The following is a 21,333-nucleotide window of genomic DNA, read 5'->3' as shown; positions in this document are numbered from 1 at the left end:
ATTCCACTTTAAGGAAAAATTCCTGTGTTCTAACCGGAATCGAACCCAGGACCTCATGAACTGTAGTCAGAAGCTCTGACTACTAGCCCATGAGGCTGGTCAAGATAATCTTTATAACACCAAAATTAAAACTTTTAAGGGGGAAGAAGAAGACAGTGGAACAGAGTGTAAATATTATGCAAATCTTGTTTTTCAGGTGAAGCTCCTCCCTGTAAAGCAGATTTGAATAATTTCAAGGGAAAAATTGTTCCAGAGCCGGGTATTGATCTCGGAACCTCTGGTTGAACGTATCAGTACTCTACCAACTGAGCTGCCCAGGAGCTCCACATGACACCGTCCCAATTTTTCTCTTTACATTATATTCACACAACTCGAGCGGGCTGATGAGACGCCAGAGACCCACATCGAGTGCACACAACTCTGTGTGACTTGGAATTGTGGTTTTCTGTTAACGTGCATACAGTAACGTATATATTATGCAAATCTAGTTTTTCAGGTGAAGCTCCCTGTAAAGCAGATTTGAATAATTTTAAGGGAAAAATTGTTCCAGAGCCGGGTATCGATCTCGGAACCTCTGGTTGAACGTATCAGTACTCTACCAACTGAGCTGCCCAGGAGCTCCACATGACACCGTCCCAATTTTTCCCTTTACAGTATATTCACACAACTCGAGTGGGCTGACGAGACGCCAGAGACCCACATCGAGTGCACACAACTCTGTGTGACTTGAAATTGTGGTTTTCTGTTAACGTGCATACAGTAACGTATATATTATGCAAATCTAGTTTTTCAGGTGAAGCTCTCTGTAAAGGAGATTTGAATAATTTCAAGGGAAAAATAGTTCCGGAGCCGGGTATCGATCCCGGGACTTCTGTTTGAATGTACCAGGGCTCTACCAACTGAGCTACCCACGAAAGCCATACGACACCGTCCCAATTTTTCCCTTTATATCCAGACAACTCGGGTGGGCTGACGAGACGCCAGGGACCTACATCGAGTGCACACAACTCTTTGTGACTTGGAATTGTGATTTTCTGTTAACGTACCTACAGTACAGTTCGTCAGCCCACCCGAGTTGTGTGGATATAAAGGGAAAAATTGGGACAGTGTCGTGTGGAGTTCCTGGGTAGCTCAGTTGGTAGAGCGCTGGTATGTTCAACCATAGATCCCGGGATCGATACCCGGCTCCGAAACAATTTTTTTCTTGAAATTATTCAGAATGTAAATATTTCACTCGTCTCACAAAAGCAAAACAGAAGCAAACTGACACTGATTGGCTAAGGCAGTCTACGTCACCTACTCTTTGTTACTGCGCACTAAGATTGGAGTGATTTCCGGCCATACAAGTGTATGATCTAGTGCAATGTTTTTTTTTTTTTTTTTAACCGAGCTAGTTGACTCATGCGTATCCTTATTGTTGGCAGTTTTTTTTCGACATTTTGTTTTAGTCACTAAAAATGCAGTACACATTAAATCAACGGCCCTTCCTTGTGAAGCAATACTGGATTACGAATTCAATTACAGCTGAAAATTTGATGTTCGTACTGGGACTGGTAAACAAATTGGAAACAACCGGATCTCGAAAAGAATAATAATTCCGATGACAATAAATATACAGAATAAAGAATAAGCATTTGCGCATCTCGTGACAGGGAATCAAAACTCCTGCCTAATTTGACGTTAAAAACTGGTTATTAAGTGAATTTCCAGCCGAATAAATAAAGAATTTTCAACATTTGCTATAGAGGTTAGTAATCTCCCAAAGATACTCTGCATTTGAGATAGGGTAACAAATTATGGCTAGCATCATTTGTTTTGAAATAAAGAAAGAAAGAAATGTGTTAGTTCTACATAAATCACTCTGTATTTTTGCTGTTATGTGGTGGTGCTAAGTGCATGTGAAACATCACTTTGTAACAGTGTGTTACTCTGTCTAGACTTCAGACGTATTTTTGCTATTTAGATGTTGGTAGTGGTAATGAACCTTACATTAGACTAAATTATATTATCCCATTTCTAATGTATTTCTGCTAATGAGTAGAAGTGCTGATGATGATGTATTCAGCTAAATCCATAATACGAAGCTTCACATTATATTAACTTATATTACTTAACATCCAGTTTATTTTTTATTATTTTTACTCGTTTTTCCTATCGTGTTTTTAATTGCGAATTTGAGAGAGGGGCATCACATGCCTCCCTTACGTTCCTGTTGGCGCCAGTGATTCCATTGATTAGGGAAAGCTACAATAAAATAAAAACAAATGCTAATGAAAGCGTCAAAATTTATTAACTTGCAAGAACTGCGTACTTGTAAATGTAAAATATATGTATGTGATGTGGTCACTGTGTTAATTTAAAAGTTATTACGTGTCGTATCCAGTTTTACCAACATTATTCCACGTATTATCGGAGAAAAACGCGGCTATTGAACTCATAAATGGCACTAAGTAAGGCCTACGTGAAAGTAATCAACTATTAAGATTTCGATTGTTGCAAATCTATATGTATATAAATTGAATTGGTAATGGAAATTACGGGAAAACACCTGAACGGATTTTAATAAATGACGCCTCATTTTGAAGCTTGGAACCCAAAGTTTTTCGGAAAAATAGTAGTTTTCAGTGAAATGTCAATTTTCCTAAATCATTTTCGTATTTTCCATAATCCATCTGTCGTCAGTTTTGAGAAATACATCATCGGTTTTCAGAATAAAACAAAACACAAACACACTACAATAAACAATATCACACGAAGGCTACGACCCGCAGGATTGCTGACATATTTAGAGTTCAGATGGCTCAGATTCTCTGACATCATAATTCCAATATGTCGATCTTCATTTGTGTAACTTTTTCAGAACGTTTCTATAATATTGGTCATTAAAATCTGCATGACTTATTAAAAAGAATTTACAGGTCAGATTCTCTGGTGTGTAATTTTCTCAGTACAGCTGTCTGTGTATTGGATATTAAAAACTATAAAACTTAAGAATGTTTGATGATATTATTACCATTAAAAATAAAATATTATTATAGTGAATGCCATGATGTATTTGTCACTAATCACATAGATTAATGCTTTATTGATGACATGAAAGTGAAACTTTTGGGTTTATATACGTAGGCGCAGAGAATATTTGAAGTTTGACCTTCATTTCTATAATATTTACTGAGTGACGGCTGTATAGTAGTCTATACAAAACTTACATAAGGTAATAATATTGTTATTAAAAATGAAATTTTTTATAGTTATTAATCAAGTGGTATGGGTCTTTTCGATATGATATTTAATGCTGGTGTGATGTAGATATTTAAAGGTGAAAGTTAGCGTTTATAAAACAGTTATGCTACTGGTTGTTCTTTATGATTGTGAAACTTGGACTCTCACTTTGAGAAAGGAAGAGAGATTAAGGGTGTTGGGAAATAGGATTCTTAGGAAAATATTTGGGGCTAAGAGGAATGAAGTTATAGGAGAACGGAGAAAGTTACACAACGCAGAACTACACGCATTGTATTCTTCATCTAACACAATTAGGAACATTAAATTCAGATGTTTGAGTGGCAGCGCATGTAGCACGTATGGGTTAATCTAGAAATGCATATAGAGTGTTGGTTGGAAGATCTGAAGGGAAAAGACCTTGAGGGAGGCAGACGTAAATGGGAGGATAATATTAAAATGGATTTGAGAGCGGTGGGATATGATGGTAGAGACTGGATTAATCTTGCTAGGATAGGGACCGATAGTGGGCTTATATGAGGGCGGCAATGAACCTCCGGGTTCCTTAAAAGCATTTGTAACTCGGTGATATAGATATTTATATTATGTGTTTCTCTTTAGTATTGTCTGGAGGAAGCACAAAAATTATCATGCCTAAGGGAAGACCAAAAGATATTACTTACTGATAAAATAAGAGGCCTACAAAATGTTGTAGTGTCCCGATGACTTTAGCAAGATCTCTTGGCAGGATAAAATGATTCTACTCTCTATATTTCAAGGTAGTTCACGAAACATGCAGCAGCTATACCAAGACGCTATGTCTATTGTTGGAAATCATGGCAAATCTGATATTTTTATAACTCTAACCTAAAATCCGCAATGACTTGAAATAGCTATTCCTTCACTCCCATATGTAGAACCGACTGATCGTCCTAACATTGTTATTTGCGTTTTCGCATTGAAACTCAAGAACTGAAGATGTATAGGTTCAATAAAAAGTATTTAGGATGAAGAAAACCATTCAGAGGAGTATGTTTCATTATTATGGAAGCAAATAACTTCCAAAATGTCTGGTACCAGTATTCTTCATTGGAAGTAAATTTGAAAAATTTTAATTTGAACTTCTAATGAACGTAGCAGCAATTGCTGCACAAGCCACTAGTATTTTATATTTGCAAAATGTCTCTTTTCTGATCAACTTATATACTGAATATTTTATTTAGAAAATGTATTGTGCTGGGGAAGAAGTATCTGATTTCCACGTTATTGAGGAAATAATATTTTTGAGTATCGCTGATACCGGATTTGTGTATCTTCTCTCTTTTTACAGCGATTAATATTAAACTATTGGACAGATTTTATTCATTTTCAGTATCTACGAGTCAATTCACACGAAAATCATGCACATTAATTAATTTTGTCAATTGAAATGGAAAACAAGCGGTCTTAAAAGTAGTAAGTTCTTATGATTTTTATTTATTTATTCTTACACTAGTTAAAGTGATTTAGAAGCGAAATTAAGACAGTAAATTCAAGTAGGTCTATTTGGGTTCAATATTAGAGGACGATAGAACAAGTACTGTACAATGAAATAAAAAAAGAGTAGCTAAGTGAAGGAAGAAAAATAATTGGAATGCTGCTAAACTCGGTACTCTGTACTAGAAACGTTTTGAACAAAAAAAAATATTTATTGCTCATTTTTACAAAATAGATTACTGTATTGAGCGGAAACAAGGACATTAGGCTGACAAGAAAAAAAGTATTAGTGTTTCTGCCTCATACAATGCCACACTCCACACAAAGCACTTCACTAGTCTCTTCCATAGTTCTTTTTCCAGAGATCCGGTGTTTTTTCTTCTATTAAAAGCTTCCTTTGCCATTGATGTTCTCGTTTGACTTCCTGACAGCAGCTCATGTTACTGCTTCATACTACACCCCAAGACTTGAAACTGTCCACTTTTTCTATTCCTTCATTTCGAATTCGCACGCTTACCTTTTTCGTTTTTCTTCCGATAAGCGTTGCTTGCATTTATCTTCATCCAATACTGCTCCTAGCTGTCGTTTAACTCCGGTATCATATCCCTTCATATCCTTTTTTTTTATTTTATGGCGCTTTATCAACATCTTAGGTTATTTAGCGTCTGAATGAGATGAAGGTGATAATGCCGGTGAAACGAGTTCGAGGTCCAACACCGACAGTTACCCAGCATTTGCTCATATTGGGTTGAGAGAAAACCCCGGAAAATCCTCGACCAGGTAACTTGCCCCGACCGGGAATCGGACCCGGACCACCTGATTTCGCGGCTAGACGCGCTAACCGTTACTCCACAAGTGTGGACTCCCTTAATATTATCTCTCCTGCTAACATCATATCATCAGAAAATCTTATGCACTTTATTCTTCTTCCTTCTACTATCACCCTTCAATGTTCTGAAAACAATTCTTCATTAAATCCTCTAAGTACTGGGTGTTCATTTCAAAGTGTGTCATGACGTCACTGTTGTGAGTCAGCGATTTGAAGCGAGTTTCAGCTTTTATATCAGAGAAGTTGCCTATTAATCAAGGCGTTCAATCGGAACTTGAGAACGTGTATGGTATAACTTGAACGTCGTAGCAACAGATGGCGGTATGTGTGCTACCATAACCTTTTTCGAACTGTGTTTTGCGCGGGCAAGTTGTCGCAGTGTTATTGTTGTTGTTGTTGTTGTTGTTTAATGCCAGGCATTTGACAATAAAGTCATTTGACCTCTTGCACTCCAATATTTTTCAAAGATATTGTCATGGTTAGCCACTGACGCACAGATTTAGTAGTCGCAGTGTATTTGGTATCATCGATTGGGTACGGCAACATTCCACAATACAAATCAAATGCTCCGTGTCCATGTTGACCGTCGAAGTTAATGTCAACAAATACGTAAGTAATCGTCTTAACCCTCTCCCCATATCCCGACAGTAAGAAAAAAACTCACCTCAGTACATGTTTCCAAACAGTTCACATTCCTGCCACTACGGGCGTTACCGTACTTATCGGTAAGTACTCTTCAGAATGAACGCCGTACTTGCTAGGCAACTTCTCTGGCATATAGGTAATACGCCTCTGTGGAAGTGCAGGAAGATTGAATTTTCTAGGCTCATCGGCTAGCCACATGACGGCATACAGCGAGCCATGACACATTTTGAACTGAACACCCAGTATATGTTGAACGGAGTAGTTGAACTTATTTTGGATTATATCTCAAGAAAATAAAGTCTAAAGAGGAATCCCAGTTAACATGATGAAAAAGACAATTATTATGAAACCGTTTAGTCCACACCTGTGGAGTAACGGTCAGCGCGTCTGGCCGCGAAACCAGGTGGCCCGGGTTCGATTCCCGGTCGGGGCAAGTTATCTGGTTGAGGTTCTTTCCGGGGTTTTCCCTCAACCCAATATGAGCAAATGCTGGGTAACTTTCGATGTTGGACCCCGGACTCATTTCACCGGCATTATCACCTTCATCTCATTCAGACGCTAAATAACCTAAGATGTTGATAAAGCGTCGTAAAATAACGTACTAAAAAAAAAGAAAAGAAAGCATTTAATGAGAAAGTATTTGACATCTTCATGACATCAGTTTCTTCATATCACAGGAAGTTCTTCACTGTGAGATATTGAGTTAAGTTATTAGAAATGGACAGCAAACGGCTGCAACTTATCAGATGAATCGCTTATATGCAGTATAAACAAATTGTCGAATCACAGCGCCAATCCACCTCATCACACATTCATGCATATATTGGTGATTGAAATTTGACTTGAAATGAAAGACAGTTTCTATCAATCATGCACGCTTATTTGGACGGCAGATTTGCTGCGCAGGCTATGACGCGTCATGTATGTTTACAAAATGAAATATTCGCTGTCACAAATTGATTTGTTCTTATTGTTTTAATTGATGGATATTATATGTTTGAAGTTTCAATTTTTCGGATTGTCTCCTTAAGGACGAAAAAAAATAAGCATGGATGATTTCAAAAATACAACAAAACGACAGTGCGGCACTTACCGGCTAAATGTTGAAACACTCTATCATCTGTGATGGTAGCCTAACCATCACAGACAGTTCTGTAGGACCAAAAATTAATCTTAACATAGACTCTCCCATCATTTATTTGATGATGCTGAAAGTTTGTCAGGCATTATCCTTTGCATACGATGCTGTTATACATTAAATTTGAAGTTACGATCATTTATTTATATGTTGTTTAGTCAACTGTCAGAAGACAGGTTTGAACCTCACAAGTCATATCAATATGGCACTACTTATGAAGCAGCTAGGCCAGGAGATATTCTTTACAAAACATTACGTGCCTACGGTACAGTTCATGTGCGTTTACACATCGGTAACGAAGTTAAGAAAGGTCTTACTTGTTAGCTTCCAATTTTTTCTTAAAAAAAATAAAAAGGACCGATTTCTGTTTTCAGACAAAACATTAAGATATCTTTGTTGAATCTTTCGTACACTACTTTTAACACTTGAATATAAATAATTGATTAAATGGCGATCTTACTCGTGTTCAGGGGCGGCCCGTCCTTATGTGCTACAGTGCTACAGCACAATGATAATTTTGGCTCAAATAATGTATTTGTAATACCACCATAATATTTGATCTGTCATTTGACAATTTCCCGTGGTTATGTTCATGACGCGTTATAAAGTGTTTAGTCTTCGCTCTCCGCTCTTTGGTGCCTCCGGGAGTTCGTTGTGCTGCTCAAAGCTCCACATGAAAAATGTAGACAGTTATGCGCATGTGCGAAGCTGAAATCACTGCTCTGATTGGCTATTTTTAAGCGGGAAAGTGCTGTAGTCAGCTTCAGCACAACACAGCTTGGAGATTGCAAAAGTAAAGCGTAACGAAAGAAAGCTTGTTTGTGGAAGAATTCGGAACTATGTACAATGTATTTGGTAATTCAAGTGTCCGACTGCTGCTGCCATCTACCAGTTAAAGTTGCTGTCAACAGCTACACTATACTGAACAAAAGAGTGTTCCAGATACAAGTTGGATTTCTATACGGAAGACCTGACTTCCGAACAACAATTTACAGGATCCATTCTGTGAAGTATCGAAGCTGTTAAATATTTTGGTTACAACACCAATGACTACTGCTGAGCCAGAAATATATTTTTCTTGCTTGAAACGCATAAAAACGTTTTTAAGGACCACTATGTCCCAGGTTCGTCTCTCTGCTCTTGCAATACTGTCAATAGAAAAGTGTATGATGTCCAAGATGGAGGGGTTTAACACCAAATGACAAGTTCTGCGGTACGAAAGAACGTCGTATGGACTTCATATTTCATCACTAGGCGAGACTCCAAATTAAGATAAATACATAAGTGTAGGCCGATATACTAGAGATTATAGCACACATTATTTTGACCGCCAGCCGCTACTGCTCGTGTTAATTGTGTAAGCATGTGCGGCTTACAGCTGTTTCGGTGCTTCTTCACACCATCCTCAGAGCCTACTAGATCTCGGCGTCATCTCGAACTCCGCTGCCTGTTGTGTGGGTGCGTTCGATTGTTGAAAAGTGTTGAAATGTGGTGTCAAATGAGCCGTTCAGAGCAGGAGTGGTGTAAGTAAAAAATGGATAATGAGGGTTAAAGTAAACTTTCTGTAAAATACAGCGCAAAGTAGCAATTAATATTCAATTTATTTAAACTATTAGTATTCAGTGGATAGCACGAAGGGCATATTAAATGCTACTTTGCAATGTATTTTACAGAATTTTTACTTTAAACCTCATTACCCAGTTTTGACTTACACCACTTTTGCTATGAACGGCTCAAATAGTGTGTGTGTTCTGAAATTGATCTGTGTGTTGAGAATTTGATCAGGGTATGATCAAATTCTCAACACACAGATCAATTTCAGAACACACACACTATATTTTGATACCACATTTCAATACTTTTCAACAATCGAACGCACCCACCCAACAGGCAGCGAAGTTCGAGATGACGCCGAGATCTAGTAGGCTCTGAGGATGGTGTGAAGAAGCACCGAAACAGCTGTAAGCCGCACATACTTACACAATTAACACGAGTAAGATCGCCATTTAATCAATTATTAAGATATCTTCGATGATTCCATAACAAACAGTCGATATATGCAGAACATAACTCAGTGTCTACAGGGTGTTTCAAAAATACGGGGCATAATTTCAGGTATGTATTTCCCACATGTAGACAATCAAAATAGTTCATTACAACATGTGTCCGGAAATGCTTTATTTCCGAGTTATGGCCTTCACAACATTGAAATTCACTGGAACGTTTTTCTTTCCGCAGGTCGTTGCCGTCAAAGGAGACATTAAGAGGGCACTCTGACAGTTCATTCCGAGGCGAAGGTTACATTCAGTGTTGTGTAGGCGTTAGACTGTGCGACATGTATTCAAATCAAGAGCTGGCAGAGATACACTTCATGTACGGTAAAGCGGACGGCAATGCTGCGCTGGCTCGTGTTTGTACCAGGAGAGGTACCCACAGCGACAATGTCCAGATCGGAAGACATTTGTACGTCTCCATTTAAAATCATTGGTTTATTCGTCTCCGGTGCCTGATTTGGAATCCCTTCGAAATCGAATTGTGGCATGTTCTGAGGACATACGCAATACTCCTGAAGTTTGGGATCGTGTTCGCAGGTAAATGAGACATCGATGTGAGGTCTGTATTCAAGCAGGAGGTGGACATTTTGAACATCTTCTGTAATGACAACGACCTGCGGAAAGAAAAACGTTCCGGTGAATTTCAATGTTGTGAAGGCCATAACTCGGAAATGAAGCATTTCCGGACACATGTTGTAATGAACTATTTTGATTGTCTACATGTGGGAAATACATACCTGAAATTTTATGCCCCGTATTTTTTAAACACCCTGTATGTCCAGAGACGTAACTGTTTCCATTCTTCATGCTGAAGTTCACTGTCCGTGTAGCCGCACCAATAGTCCTATTTACAAGATTCACATCGAGCCGAAGAAAGATCTGGTGGCAAGAATTATGGGTGCGGCAGAAGAGATCCAACACATAATAGGCATTTTTCATAGAATAAAGCAAATGTAACTTTGTTGTTTTCGTATTTCATATTTATTGACTTTTTTAAATTAAAATCATATTTTTGTCTTACCACAGTTTGGAAGGTTTTTACGCTTGGACCTAACAGGCCAAACTGTATCATACAGAATATCTCACATTCTTTCACTCAACGTTAAGTGTGGAGTGCAATTTGTAAGAAATCTGATTACACTGTTCACATTTCGGGTTCAATCGAATTAATGTTTCAAGTTCGTTTCTTGCAGGAAAAAGCAACCGGAACGTGAAGCTGATTAGTCGCTGTTATCTCGTGTCCTACTCGAGGGACTCCGTCAACGCTCATACGCCCATAGGGCGTGGCTCACAGCCTCTAGGGATGACTTCATCGCAACATACAGTTATTATAGAGTGTGGTAAAGAGCGAATCCTGGAATTTTACAGAGCATTTCAAGGAGATGAAAGTAACATTTAGTCTATAGAGGTATAATTCTCGGATACATCCTGCCCTACGCTGCATTGAGTTGTAAGTCTGTATAAAGGAAGTGGGTAAGGGGTTACATAATAGGCAAAGAAAAATAATAATTTTATCTGATATCGTATTATACAGATGATTAGTTACTCTCAAGCCTATGGTATTTAGATTATTCCTACCGTACTTCGCTCAAGGGAGTCATATTTTATAAATTGTATAATTTGTTAAAACTGAGAAAACAACAGCGTTACTGTAAAAATCGCCTTGAAGAAAAATTAGACAGAAAATTAAAATTGTTAGAAACAAAATATTTATATTAATTGGTAATACGTAATTACTCTTATGTTAAGGATTATATATTAATAAAATTCAGGATGTTATAACATAAGAATAATTACATAACGCATTAATATAGTATTTAAAAACAGCTATCTATGCAATAACAGCATTAACCGGCTAACGCTATTATTGCACCCAGATTCTCAATTATTTACTAACAAATTTAGCCTCCATTTAAACAAATGTTAATCAAGACACATTCTGAGAGATTTGAATTCATTTCATGATGCTTTTCTTGTTTGCTTTCTCGTTCGCTACTGACCTCAGGCCTACGAACATGTTTTGTTCTAATATAGGTACTGAAACCCGAAAATGCCAAAGCAGAACCAGCCGACTGCTGGCCTCACGTCCACATGCCTCAAACATTCAACCAGTATGAGGGTAACGTGACTGTTACGAGTACAGTATCGTAGTAAGCCGAACGAAATAAACAGTATGAACATTATTAAAAAAAAAGGGGGGGGGCATTTTCAAGTTGAATTACGAAAATTTAAATTATATTATGAAATGAGTATATTGTATGTTACATGAAGAGTTTTTCTAAAACCTTCCTTGCTCTTCTCAAAATAATACAATTAGCTGTTCTTTCACTCCATTCCCAGTATCCCTTTGTATGCGAGATACTGATCCATCTCTTTAAATAGAATTAGTGGCGCCATCGCGGAGAAGAAATGGGAACATTTATCGAAAGTGATGTCTCCGATTGTCTCTGGACATCAATCGTTGTTACTGTGCCGTCCGTAAAAATGGCAAATGTCAATAAAGTAAACAAACACAAATACCAGAAGCAATGACGTTAAAATGTTTTGTGTAATTCGAATCTTACGCTAAAACGTAAGCAAGTGCACGTGCCCATTAGGTAATCATTGGTGATCTAATTTTTCCAGTGCATTAAAAGTAAATGTAAGTAAAATAGACTATTATTTTAATGCTACATTTTTACATAAGCAGTACATTGTATTGTATGGTTTTTGTATATTAGTTTTGTAATGCAATATGATTGTTTCTAAATATCGAAAAGCATTGGCGTGACGTACTTGTTAATTAGAGCTGTCATCAATTTTCTTCAGATTTAAAATAGACTTGCATGATTGCATGTAATTCCATCAAATTTCATTTAGTTGAGGCTATTTTATGTCATCTTAGTAAAGTTGTTCAGTTCTTTATGTAGTATTAAGTTTTAAGTTATATTTATTTTACTTTCGTTCAAGTAATTTAATGTAGATGGGCTACGTTATTAAAGAAATGGTTAACCTTTGCTAAGGTGCCTTTTAGATTAGGTTATATATTGAGTTGTATTCCGTAAAATTAGCTCACTAAATAATAAGTAGGCCTAATATTGTTATTCTCCAAAGTAAATTTGCAGTATAAGGACATTATAGTGGACCTATGAATGAAGTATCTTTTCGAACGTTGATTTTTTATTTATTTATTTATGCCTATAACAGGGCAAAGCCCCAATTACAATAGACAGTACAGATATTCGTTTAAAAAAACATAGAATTGCATATAACATGAAAAAAGTGATGAAACAGATACAAGTGTAAATACAAATTAAAATGGAAATTGAGAAAAGGAAAAAAAAACAGAACAGACAAATAGATACTACCTAAATAATTTTGCAATGCATTAGTTTCAAAGCAACCACACAAACAGGTTGAAAACACAAATATGCATCAAATATTGAATATGTGTAAGCTCCGCTGCATAAACATATAGGCCTATGCAGTACACAATAAATTGCTTAAACTGCGAAATGTTGTTGTTGTTGTTTTCGTTTTCTAATGCCAGGCGTTTGACAATAAAGTCATTTGACCTCTTGCACTCCAATATTTTTCAAAGATATTATCATGGCCAGCCACTGAAGCACAGAATTTGAGGTGTTCCGAATCCATTTCTTGGTTTGAGTTTCACAATGAGCAGTTAGGGGACTGATATATTCCAATTCTATGCAGGTGTTTGGCCAAACAATCATGGCCTGTTGCCAATCTAAATGCAGCTGCAGACGATTTTCGTGGTAAAACGGGAATTAACTGTGGATTTTGATGCAGAGAGTTCCATTTTTTCCCTTGGGATTGAGTTATCAAATTTTGTTTGTTGAAGTCTAAGTATGTAGATTTAATAAATCTCTTCACAGAGTAATATGTAGATTTAGTAACAGGTCTGCAAGTAGCAGTGCTGCCCTTCTTTGCTAAAGCATCCGCATTCTCGTTTCCCAGGATTCCACAATGGGATGGTATCCATTGGAATACAATTCTTTTATTGAGTGATATTAATTGAGAAAGCATTTTAGTTATTTCTGCTGTTTGAGATGAAGGTGTGTGTTTAGAGACGATTGATAGAATAGCTGCTTTGGAGTCTGACAATATAACTGCATTCCTAAATTTATTGATGTGGCATAGAAGATTCCTGAGACATTCACTTATTGCAATGATTTCACCATCAAAACTTGTTGTTCCATATCCAAGAGATCTATAAAGTGAGAAGAGACAGCACGTAACACCTGCACCGGCACCTTGTTCTCTGGAGATCAAGGATCCGTCGGTGTATAAATGAAGCCAGTTTTGTGGAGGGTACCTAATATTAATTGTCTCTAAAGACAATTGTTTCAGTATTTCAGTGTTTACTTCTGATTTCAGTATTTCTTCTGTTAAATTTAGATTGTATTCTATATTTAATAGAATTTATATTTAAACTGCGAAATAAACCATAAACAAGCCCATCAAATGAAAGAGACGCTTTTGTTCTTCATTCACTAGGCTATTACCGGTATACATAACAAATTATTGTATGCGCCGAAGTTTGTGAGATGATTAGATGAGAGGTTAGCTAGATGACAGGTGGCTGTTAGACCAAAATTTGTGACAGATAGGCTATATGTCCTGTGAGACCTGTAACAGCCCAAAGGTCTGAGACCGATTGCCCCAAGATCCATGTCAGATAGCCACAAGGTCTGTGACAGATACCCCGAGGTTCGTGACAGATAGGCCGAGTCTTGTGAAAAGGTTAGAAGAGGGTTTTATGAGGCTAAATGACAAAATGCACTATCAGTACTGTTGTGGAGATTATAACATACTCTCCATAAGTTGACAGTGCTGGATAGATGGTCTAATATGTCCGAATTTTTATTGCTATCATGTAGGAATCTGCCTTTGTAAGAAACGACAGGTCCACACCTGTGGAGTAATGGTTAGCGCGTCTGACCATGAAACCAGGTGGCCCTGGTTCGAATACTGGTCGGGGCAAGTTATCTGGTTGAGGATTTTCCCTCAACCCAATATGAGCAGATGCTGGGTAACTATCGCTGCTGGACTCCCCCAGACTCATTTCACTGGCATATCACCTTCATTCCACTCAGACGGTAAATAACCCGAGATCTTGATACATCATCGTAAAATAACCCACTAAAAAAAAAAAAAAAAAAAAAAAAAAAAAAAAAAAAAAAAAAAAAAAAAAGAAAGGGCAGTCGATGGACACACAGCTCTCATTGTGTTCATATGTCGTCCTTAATTTAATTTAATTTAATTTAATTTAATTTCTTCCTGTAACCACTACAGGTTGCCGTCGACAAAGAGTACCATGATACAATAGAGTAAAAGCCTTGAGGCTTAGTGATAAATTGGTTATATACTGCTTAAAAAAGTTGGGTAATTATCTATAAGTACTGGTTTTGATTCTTTTATGAAATTAATATTTTAAAACTTTCTGATTATTATTCCTAATGTGGAAACAATAGAAAAAGTGAGCGGAAAACAATCGTAGTTTAGATTTATTATAGTCCTATTTATGATTGGGGATCATCAGTGTGGTTTTAGGCGTAATAGATCAACTATTGACCAGATATTTTGTATTCGACAGATAATGGAGAAAAAATGGGAGTATAAGGGTACAGTGCATCAGTTATTCATAGATTTCAAAAAGGCATATGACTCGATTAAGAGAGAAGTTTTATATGATATTCTTATTGAATTTGGTATTCCCAAGAAACTAGTTCGGTTAATTAAAATGTGTCTCAGTGAAACATACATCAGAGTTCGTATAGGTCAGTTTCTATCTGATGCTTTTCCAATTCACTGCGGGCTAAAACAAGGAGATGCACTATCACCTTTACTTTTCAACTTTGCTCTAGAGTATGGCATTAGGAAAGTCCAGGGTAACGGAGAGGGTTTGGAATTGAACGGGTTACATCAGCTGCTTGTCTATGCAGATGACGTGAATATAGGCTATTAGGAGAAAATCCACAAACGATTAGGGACAACACAGGAATTTTACTTGAAGCAAGTAAAGAGATAGGTTTCCAAGTAAATCCCGAAAACACAAAGTATATGATTATGTCTCGTGACGAGAATATTGTACGAAATGGAAATATAAAAATTGAAAATTTATCTTTAAAGAGGTGGAGAAGTTCAAATATCTTGGAGCAACAGTAGCAAATATAAATGATACTCGGGAGGAAATTAAACATAGAATAAATATGGGAAATGCCTGTTATTATTCGGTTGAGAAGCTTTTATCATCCAGTCTGCTGTCAAAAAATCTGAAAGTTAGAATTTATAAAACAGTTATATTACCAGTTGTTCTTTATGGTTGTGAAACTTGGACTCTCACTTTGAGAGAGGAACATAGGTTAAGGGTGTTTGAGAATAAGGTGCTTAGGAAAATATTTGGGGCTAAGAGGGATGAAGTTACAGGAGAATGGAGAAAGTTACACAACACAGAACTGCACGCATTGTATTCTTCAGCTGACATAATTAGGGACATTAAATCCAGACGTTTGCGATGGGCAGGGCATGTAGCAAGTATGGGCGAATCCAGAAATGCATATAGAGTGTTAGTTGGGAGGCCTGAGGGAAAAAGACCTTTGGGGAGGCCGAGACGTAGATGGGAAGATAATATTAAAATGGATTTGAGAGAGGTGGGATATGATGATAGAGAATGGATTAATGTTGCTCAGGATAGGGACCAATGGCGAGCTTATGTGAGGGCGGCAATGAACCTCCGGGTTCCTTAAAAGCCAAGTAAGTATAGGCCTATTTATGTACTTCAGATATCGTCCGATTGAAAGTGGTGGTCAGCCATTTTGTGTTTGATGTTTATAACAGAACAGAAACTGTTCGGCTCTGGTGCATGCGGTGACCTCTCATTAATGATTTCCACTCGTTTTTTCTTAGTGTTTCCATTTTTGGAGCAAAAATCGGGGGTTTTTGGAGTGTATTTTTCTCGAAAGGACAGACCCAGCAATTTACTTTCTGTTTGTGGGATGTTTCCCAATTCTTCGATAAGGGCATCTGCATGCTGTTGAAGAACCTGAGGAGTTATAGGATAATGTCGGACTTATTTGTCTAGCTTATCCCATAAATGCTCAGTGGGATTAAGGTTCAGACTCATAGCAGGCCAGTCAATTGTTTGAATCTGGAGTTCCTGTTGGGTGGCCAAAGTGGCTGCTTTTGTATGCTCTCTTGCATTGTTTTGCTGAAAAAAAACTGGTGCCCCATTTTAACTTTAGTGGGCATAAATGATCCAGTACAATCTCAACAACATTAAGTTGGTTTCTGACAACCACAAGGTCCATTAGTCCATCTATAATGATGCCTCCCTACACCATGACAGACCCACTGCTAAGTCCATCCATTTCCTGGACAGCTGCTTCTGTATGGCGACGATACACACGCAGTCGTCCATCGCACTGTGTTAAACGAAAGCGAAATTCATCTGTAAATAGGACTTCGTGTCTGTGACGAAGCTGCCAGTTCTTATGTTCCTGACCAAATCTCAGTCTATTTCTCTTGTGACAAGGTGTTAAATGTCGGGACTACTTTGTAATCTTAGTCCTACTTCCCTGAGTCTGTTTTTTTATTATATTGATCTTCGACATTTCTTCCAGTTGTTGCCCTCAAGTCATTTTTTGTGGTTCCAAGCAGTAGCATTGTACCACCGAAGTGCACAATTGGTCACATATCAGTCTTCTTTGGCCGATGTCATGTTTTCGAACCTGGCCTGGTCTCTTAGTGTATGTATCTGTTACAGTGAATTGTTGCCAGGCCCTACCAATATAATGGATTTAGCCACATTAAGTGCTGAAGCCACTGCACGAAGAGTCCAACCTTCCAGCAGTAATGTGACACTCGAACAGTTTCTGTCTCTGTAAAGTGCCTCATGTTGACTGACTAAATGTAAACAATGTTGTTGTTGTTGTTTTCTAATGCCAGGCGTTTGACAATAAAGTCATTTCACCTCTTGCACTCCAATATTTTTCAAAGATATTATCATGGCCAGCCACTGAAGCACAGATTTTGAGGTGTTCCGAATCCATTTCTTGGTTTGAGTTGCACAATGGGCAGTTAGGAGACTGATATATTCCAATTCTGTGCAGGTGTTTGGCCAAACAATCATGGCCTGTTGCCAATCTAAATGGAGCTACAGACGATTTTCGTGGTAAATCGGGAATTAACTGTGGATTATGATGCAGAGAGTTCCATTTTTTCCCTTGGGATTGTGTTATTAAATTTTGTTTGTTGAAGTCTAAGTATGTAGATTTAATAAATCTTTTCACAGAGTAATACATAGATTTAGTAACAGGTCTGTAAGTAGCAGTGCTGCCCTTCTTTGCTAAAGCATCCGCATTCTCTTTTCCCATGATTCCACAATGGGATAGTATCCATTGGAATACAATTCTTTTATTGAGTGATATTAATTGAGAGAGCATTTTAGTTATTTCTGCTGTTTGAGATGAAGGTGTGTGTTTAGAGACTATTGATGGAATAGCTGCTTTGGAGTCTGACAATATAACTGCATTCTTAAATTTATTGATGTGAAATAGAAGATTCCTGAGACTTTCACTTATTGCAACGATTTCTCCATCAAAACTTGTTGTTCCATATCCAAGAGATCTATAAAGTGAGAAGAGACAGCACGTAACACCTGCACTGACACCTTGTTCTCTGGAGATCAAGGATCCGTCGGTGTATAAATGAAGCCAGTTTTGTGGAGGGTACCTAATATTAATTGTCTCTAAAGATATTATTTCACTGTTTACTGAAAACAATGTGTATAGTGGTGAACTCTTCGATCAAAGTCAGTCCTATATGTCGGTTTAAGACAAAGCTAATCGTTGAATACCCATTTTAGTTTTCGACATAATACAACACGTTCCAATATTTCTTAGAAGTCATGGCTCCAAAAGTTAATTTGGTGGATTGATTACCATTGTAAAGTACGTATATCGGAACAATAAGACACAGTATGTATATATCTTAAACAGTAACTTGTTAAGGTTGGGGTGGGGGTGCATGTGCGCGCGCATTTTTTTTTGTGATGTGTGTTTTTTTTCCTCCATCTTCTTCTTACACTGCATGTCCCATTACATCCATAGTAATACTACATGCTGATTCTTCTTAACATTGTGTGTGTGCATGCGTTAAATTTTCTGTCATTTCATTATCTTACTTACTTACTTACTTATTGGCTTTTAAGGAACCCGGAGGTTCATTGCCGCCCTTGCATAAGCCCGCCATTGGTCCCTATCCTGAGCAAGATTAATCCAGTCTCTACCATCATATCCTATCTCCCTCAAATCCATTTTAATATTATCTTCCCATCTACGTCTCGGCCTCCCTTTTTCCCTCCAGCCTCCCAACTAACACTCTATATGCATTTCTGGATTCGCCCATACGTGCTACATGTCCTGCCCATCTCAAACGTCTGGATTTTATGTTCCTAATTATGTCAGGTGAAGTATACAATGCGTGCAGCTCTGCATTGTGTAACTTTCTCCATTCTCCTGTAACTTCATCCCTGTTAGCTCCAAATATTTTCCTAAGAACCTTATTCTCAAACACCCTTAATCTTTGTTCCTCTCTTAAAGTGAGAGTCCAAGTTTCACAACCATACAGAACAACCGGTAATATAACTGTTTTATAAATTCTAACTTTCAGATTTTTTGACAGAAGACTAGATGACAAAAGCTTCTCAACCGAATAATAACAGGCATTTCCCATATTTATTCTGCGTTTAATTTCCTTCCGAATGTCATTTATATTTGTTACTGTTGCTCCAAGATATTTGAATTTTTCCACCTCTTCTAAGGATAGATCTCCAATTTTTATAATTTCATGTCGTACAATATTCTGGTCACGAGGCATAATCATATACTTAGTCTTTTCAGGATTTACTTCCAACCCTATCGCTTTACTTGCTTCAACTAGAATTTCCGCGTTTTCCCTAATCGTTTGTGGATTTTCTCCTAACATATTCACGTCATCCGCTTATAGACAAGAAGCTGATGTAACCCGTTCAATTCCAAACCCTCTGTGTTATCCTGAACTTTCCTAATGGCATATTCTAGAGCAAAATTAAAAAGTAAAGGTGATAGTGCATCTCCCTTCTTTAGCCCGCAGTGAATTGGAAAAGCATCAGATCACTTCATTATCTAGGCTACATTAAATCAGTTTGATTACAAGACGAATGGAGACAAATGCAACATGTACTATATAGCCTCCTGAGTTCTGAGATTATAGTATCCTATACCCTACTTCATACATGATTATGATACATATAAGACGTAGTCCTATGTGCAGAGACCCAAAGTGTAGTATGAAATACTACATTTGTGTAGTATGACATTTCTCGTGGTGCCATGGTTGTGCTTACTCATATTCAGCATTCATCCAAGATAATTCTATGCTCCTGAGTCATGAGACATTTGTTGTTTTATTTTTAAATTCAGTATAGTTCTGCACTTCAAAAAAAGTCACTGACAAGAGGAAAAATGCTGAAAAAATTGTGCATGTTACAGTTAGTTTATAAATTGCGTAGCCTAATTAGAATGTCTCTAGAAATAGGTATGAATTTTTAAAACATGTAAATAATATTTGTCCTACAGCCAGTCACCAATCAGGGGGAAAGTGATTCTGTCCCTAGTGGAAGGGCAGCCAGGTGTAAAGCTAACAGGGGAACCATCCCAGGTCATGATACTTGAATTTTAAAATGCATATTTAAGCTAATTTTTTTGTTCGTTAAGAAACGTGATGATAGTTGTTCGTTTCGCTTTTTCCTCGTTTACGAAATATATTGACTTGAAAATCATTGCTACTTACATTGCTTCTTGCGCACACTCGGATTCTCATAGTTTCACAACACTGCGTCACAGCTCTTGCATTAATGCTCTAATCAGTTTTTTTCTCATAAATCACATTAATGCATGGTATCTGTCACTCATTTGTACATTGTCCAGATCCATAAGTATGCAGCTGGAAGTCTAGGAAGACGACTGTACATATGCTTCCAAGAACCGAAAGGGGAATTTGGACCTAAAATAAAAACAACGTGTAGACAAAGATAAGCCATTAAATTGTCGTGGTCGATGCAAGTAGCCTAGTTCTATTCCAGTAAACTGACAAAAAATCACTTGAGAAGATAATTAAGATATATATTTCTCCTGGATGTTAAGAAAGACACACTACTTCTTCTGGATTCCTGGAATGGTTAGATGGATAACAGTATATTTACTGATGAAGTAAACAATACTTTACATGGCAAGACAAGTAAAACACAAATTATCCCTCCAAAAACTACTAGATTTGTGTAACCCTTGGGTGTGTATTTTTCTAGGCAATATAATATCTAGACATCACCATAACAAAAATTGACAACAAACACACCTTCAAAATATACAGAAAAGCAACCACCACCACCACACACATACACAACACATCTAACCACCCCATACAACACAAACATGCTGCATTCCGGACAATGGTACACAGATTACTCAACATACCCATGAGCCAACAACACTACAATGAAGAAGTGAACGCAATCAAATACATAGCACAAGAAAATGGTTACAATCCAAACATAATAGACAACATCATAAGAAAGACAAAACAAAAACTTAACAAACACAAAAACACGCAAAACACAACACAAACACAAGAACACAAGAAATACATCACACTAACATATGAAAACAAAAGCACACATAAAATCGCATCTTAATTCAAAAAACAGAAATACAACATAGCATACAGAATAGAAAACACACTACAAAGACATCTCAACACACAAAAAACACAAACAAATAAATACGACCACACAGGTGTATACAAACGCACATGTAATAGTTGCGACAAGTTCTGCATTGGACAAACAGGCAGATCATTCCAAACATGCTACAAAGAACACATTAAAGCAATAACCAGAGGACACAATACATCTACATACGCCAATCACATAA

General features: G+C 37.3%; 1 protein-coding gene across 2 annotated transcripts in view; it reads left to right on the top strand.

The window, feature by feature from the left end:
* Positions 1-11,759: 11,759 nt before the first annotated feature.
* The window catches only part of LOC138696894 (BLOC-2 complex member HPS3), a 68,914-nt gene continuing 59,340 nt past the window's right edge, over positions 11,760-21,333 (top strand). For both annotated transcript variants that reach the window (XM_069822363.1, XM_069822362.1), the window contains exon 1: positions 11,760-12,002. The gene's annotated coding sequence lies outside the window, so the exon portion shown is untranslated. The remainder of the gene's footprint in view (positions 12,003-21,333) is intronic.

The sequence above is a fragment of the Periplaneta americana genome, chromosome 3 (assembly GCF_040183065.1).
Source record: "Periplaneta americana isolate PAMFEO1 chromosome 3, P.americana_PAMFEO1_priV1, whole genome shotgun sequence".
NCBI lineage: Eukaryota > Metazoa > Arthropoda > Insecta > Blattodea > Blattidae > Periplaneta > Periplaneta americana.
Note: the sequence above shows the minus strand (reverse complement) of the source record. Positions and strands in the feature narration are given on the sequence as shown.